Source organism: Otolemur garnettii, unplaced genomic scaffold (assembly GCF_000181295.1).
Source record: "Otolemur garnettii isolate 467f Iridium unplaced genomic scaffold, OtoGar3 scaffold00068, whole genome shotgun sequence".
In the NCBI taxonomy this organism is placed as follows: Eukaryota; Metazoa; Chordata; class Mammalia; order Primates; family Galagidae; genus Otolemur; species Otolemur garnettii.
Window position 1 is genome coordinate 7,393,310 of NW_003852463.1, and position 5,781 is coordinate 7,399,090.

Sequence of the window (5,781 nt, forward strand, 5' to 3'; positions counted from 1 at the left end):
ACTTATTTAAAAATAACAATAATAACCCTATTACATGTTATTACAAATAAAAAAATTTTTTTGAGATAGAGTCTCACTTTGTCACCCTCAGAAGAGTGCTATAGTGTCTCAGCTCACAGCAACCTCAAACACTTGGGCTTAAGCAATTCTCTTGCCTCAGCCTCCCTAGTAGCTAGGACTATAGGCGCCCACCACAATGCCTGGTTATTTTTATTTTATTTTATTTTATTTGGTTGCAGTTGTCATTGTTGGTTAGCAGGACCAGGCCGGGCTCAAACTCACCAGCCTAGGTGTATGTGGCTGGTGCCCTACTCACTGAGCTACAGTACCAAGCCCACAAATAACATTTCTTGATGAAAAATGTTTTGTTTAAAAAATTCAGTGATGAGTGACACTATTCTACATTTTTGTAAAGCTCTTATATGTCTAAATGAATAAAACGCAGCAAGATTCTAATAGATTCTTCTGTTTTGAACTGTTGTGATATGTTGCTGAGGTTGAAATAAATGAAGAAAATATGACTTTACGGAGATATAGAAAAGGGACAACATTATAATGGTCTTTTTAGGTAAGTAATTGTTCATGTTCTTCTTATGAACCGCATCAGAAAAGTATCTTAACTGTTAGTTACAATGTAGAATTTGAAGCCATGTCAAGAAACTTTGGATACTCTGTGATATTAAAATTATTAGTCTACCTTGTACTTTAAGTGTATTTATTTTCTCCCTGCACAATTCTGATGATTTAAAAAATAAGAGGTTCACCAAGTTATGCAGATCTTCCAAATGTTGATATGATGGCCTATTCTACAGTATTTTTAAAAATCACATTTAAAATATCATCACAAATCTCACTGCAATAGTCTTAAATTTATTGGAAAATTATCAAGATTATGGTAGCAGATACAGGTTCTTAAAAATTCTAATTTTCATTTGAATTATATCATTAGCAGCTATCATCATTTTCTCTGAAGTGACAGGTCATTTTATTCATTTTCGAGAAAATGTCTATAAATACCTAAGTGTGAATAACCAGCATGTCAGTCACTCATTTGAGTAAAAATTGTGTTTCTACAAAATAAGCTGCTAGTTACACTCACAGCTCAAAGAATCATGCAAGTATCTTGAGATAATCATACCTAATATTAACAAAACATGCACTCAAGGGTAAGGATTTAATAAAATCAATAACTTTTACTGCCAGATTCAGGACATTTTGGAATACACTGTTTTTTTTTTTAACCTTGAATCACAAGGAAAAACACACGCTACTGCCCTGATTTATACCAAGGTGTCAGCGACTTTACTCATCATTGTTTTTGATCATCAGTATAAATGTCAACATAGTAAAAACAAAAAGTAAATGACATCTTAGTATTATTGTGAACATAGTTTTGACCTCTTAAACCCCTGAAAGAGTCTCAAAGACCACTAAGGGCCTGTGGACCAAACTTTGAGAACTATTCATTTTAAGGCTATTGAACAGGAAAGAGGTTTCACAGACAGCTGCCATAGCGGAAAATGGAGACGAAGTGCAGGCTGAACGCAGGGGGCTAAAGTTTGCACACCAAACAGTGAGGTGGAAAGTCCACTCCTTCTTGTATTGGTGACCAGGTGGACACCCATCCCAGAGATGACTGGGAGATTCCTTTCTGGGGAAATGACCATCATATACAGGCCTTGTGACAATCAACAGCCAGACCTCTGCCCAGCCTGACACTGAGAACAAGTGAGGTTGAAAAGTTCCACCTGACCACAAGCAAGACTTTTAGTGCCTTATCTCTGAGAATAGCATCAAAAGACAACCAGACACAGAAAGAGAAATGTTAAGATGAAACCGGATATGAGAAGCAAACAAGCAGTCTGGGCACGGTAGCTCACGACTATAATCCTAGCGCTCTGGGAGGCCAAGGCAGGCTGATCGCCTGAGCTCACAGGTTCAAGAGCAGACTGAGCAAAAACAAGACCCCGTCTCTAAAAATAGCTGGGCATTGTGGTGGCTGCCTGTAGTCCCAGCTACGTGGGAGGCTGAGGCAAGAGAATTGCATGAGCCCAAGGGTTTGAGGTTGCTGTGAGCTACGATGCCACAGCACTCTACCAAAGGCAACCAAGTGAGACTTTGTCTCAAAAAAAAACAAGCAAGTCGAAAAGAACTGTATGAAAATAACAATATGAAGAACAAAAGAAAAATATGTAATAAGTATATCTGCTTCTCAAAGAATAACCTCAGAGAGTTTAGAGAATTACATAAGAATTGAAAACAAACAGTCTTCTTTTATGACTTTTTCTTCCTGCTTTTATTGCTCAATATTATATTCTTAAAGTCGGGACATCACATGCAGCACCTTGAGGCCTCTAGCTGTCCATGCATTCATTTATTCATACCTCCATGTCTCATTCTATTATGTAAAAATGCCTGAATTTATTTCTAATACTCTTGTTGATAGACATTTGTGTTATTTCAAGTTCTTTGTTTTCGCAATGAGCCTATGAACAGTGGGCACTTGTCTTCTTGCACCTATACACCCTCATTTATGTTGGCGACATACTGAGGACTAGAACTGCCAGGTCTTATGTTACAAGTTAATGCCAAATTGTTTTACACAATTTACAAATCTATTCTCACACTCATAGAATTCTAGTTATTCCACATTTCCATCAATAATTAGTATTGTCAGACTTTAAAATGTTTGCCAATCGAGAGGATGTAAAACAGTCTCTTGTGGTTTTAATTACACTTTTCTGTGATTATTTAGACAGTTGAATAAATTTAATATGCTTATGAGCTGTCCTACCAAAAAGACAGTTTAAACATACAAAGAGAGGCTGAAACAATAGACACTTATTCTTGTCTCAAGTGACAGAGTTTAAGCAATTCGGTGCCAACTACAACTGTGTGATGTCAGGTAGCCAGACCCCTTAGATTCACTTGTTCCAAATGTTTGTGTCTCATGGCCTAAGATGCCTGCTTTAGTTCCCATCATAAGGTAAATTTTCTTGAAGACTGCCCCAAAAGTCTCCATTCGCAGACATGGTATATTCTAGCCCAACCCTCTCTCGCTCACATCAACTTGTGTTTTCAAAAACAGAAGTGAGTAGGAGGCAGGATGTGGTCCAGAGCAAGTGGGAAAAGGTACTGTGAGGTGCAAATGTCCTGCAGACTCTAGTGTCCCCTTAGAGACCAACCAGTGCTATCATGCCATGTCATGCTAAGATTCAAGTGCAGCCTTGGGGTGGAGGAAAGGGCACTTTCTAAGCAAGCACAAGGTCTCTATAGGAGCTCAGAAGGCCTGAACACAAAGCTCTGTTGCTCCAGCATTTCTTTGCAAGGTCTTCCTCAGCACATCTCTGCTCAGTAAACCCTGTTGAAACCTCTTCCTTTCCAAACAGGCCATCAAGGTGGAAGAAAGATGCCTTAGAATTGTAACATGGGAAAGAACATTAGTTTTGGACTCAGGCAGACATGCATTCAAATTCAGACTCAATCTCTCATCTCAGGCACATGGCTTTACCTCTCTGAGCTTCAGTTTCCTCATCTGTAAAATGCAGAGAGCACTAGTACCCACTTCTAGGATTGTTCTTAAAGTTAAATGAGATGACCAGTAATGCCTGTAGAGGGTGATACGGAAGAGTGGGAAGATCTTGCCTGGGGTCTGACCCTAGCTCTGCTATTTCCTAGCCAATGTGGCATTGGAAAGTTCCTTGGCTTTTTTTATGAATCAGTTTCCTTGTTTGACACACTGGGGTAACAATAGTCCCTATCTCTTAAAATTGGAGTGAGGAGTTAATGAGATAATCTGTGTACAGCTCTTAGCTGAGTATCTGGTACATAGTAAATGCTTAGTAAATGCGAGGCATTTTTAGTTTCTAAAAAGTTAAAGCACAGATGACAGCCTGGAAAAATGTTTGAAATAAGTACAAAATACTTAAGAAATATAAAAAGTTATTATTCCTAACACAGGAGGAACTTCCTACAAATAGAATACAAAAAAATCTAAGAGAAAAATGGGCTAAAGATATAAGAAGGCACTTTACAAAATAAAATATAGATGGTTAATAAAGATAAAAAACGCCCACTTCAGTGGAAATTTCTTTTAAATGCAGCTTAAAACAATGAGGATGTACCATTTATTACCCATCAGACTTGGAGACTTTTTTGAATTTATGAGAGACTGAGAATGCTCTTACCTACTACCAGAGAGGATATTAAGTTAGTAAAAGTTTTTTTGGAGAACAATGTGTTAGTACTTCTCAAAATTTTAAATATATGCTTATCAATAGTATATCCCAAGGATCATATACTTCCCACATTCGCTCGTTGGTACACTTTTTCTGTAGAAGTAGTAGTAGATAGTAAATATTTCTGGTCCTAAGAGCCACAGGTCCCTGCTGCAACTACTCAACTCTACCGTTGCAGTACAAAAGGTACTGAGGACAATGAACGAGTGTGGCTGTGTTCTAATGAAGCTTTATTTATGGGCATAAATAGAGTTTCCTATAATTTTCATGTGTCATAAAATATTCTTCTTCTTTTGATTTTCAACTGTTAAAAATTGTAAAAGACATTCTTAGCTTGCAGGCCACATAAAAATGGGTGGCAAGCTAGACTTAGCCTGTGGGCTATAGTTTGTCCACTTCTAATCTGGTGTCTGGAACTCTTGCCCTTTGCAGATTAAACAAATGGAGTATAGAATGATCCTTTGTTCTCAACTCTAAAGAACAGAAAAATCATCAACTAAATTTCTGTTTCCGGGCTATGCCTGTAGCTCAGTGGGTAGGGCGCTGGCCCCACATACCCAGGGTGGTGGGTTCAAACCCAGCCCCAGCCAGACAACAAAAAAATAGCCGGACATTGTGGCAGGCACCAGTAGTCCCAGCTTCTCGGGAGCCTGAGGCAAGAGAATCACCTAAGCCCAGGAGTTGGAGGTTGCTGTGAGCTGTGACGCCACAGCACTCTACCGAGGGCAATAAAGTGAGACTCTGTTTGTAAATAAATAAATAAATACATACATTTCTGTTTCTACTCTATAATGTGTATACATTACAATAAATGTAACAAATTTCCTTTTTAATAGTTTTGGAAAACAGCTGGCATCCTTTAGAGGTTTTCCAATTCTAACATTTTTGTAAATACATTTATATATTTGGGGGGTTGTAGGTTATAAAAATAATATAAATTTGTGAACATTTCAAATAGTACAGAAATGATGTAAATATGGAAATAAAAGAGGGTGAATTTGGCTCAGCTCCCATAGTTCAGTGGTTAGGGCACCAGCCACATACACCAGGGCTGGTGGGTTTGAACCCGGCCTAGGCCTGTTAAACAACAGTGACAACTACAACAAAAAAACCTAGTGTTGTGGCGGGAGCCTGTAATCCTAGCTACTCGGGAGGCTGAATCAAGAGGATCACTTAAGCCCAAGTCCAAGAATTTGAGGCTGCTGTGAGCAGTGATTACACAACACTCTACAGAAGGCAACATAATAAAACTCTGTCTAAAAAAAGGGGGGGCGTGAATTAATGTTTTCCATTACAACGGAGGATTTTATATTTCAAAAGGATTATTTTCATCACATCAGAAGAGGTAGGATGCCAAAGTGTCAGAATTACCCTCTTCTATCTGCAGATGCACAGAAGAACATCTGAAAGAATGGACACAAAACCATGAGCACAACACCAGATGTTTCAGGATGTGAAAAGAACAGCAGAGAGTAAGGCTTTCACCATCTACCTGAATCATTTGTATGTTTGAACTTGTTACAACATATATGTACATATAACT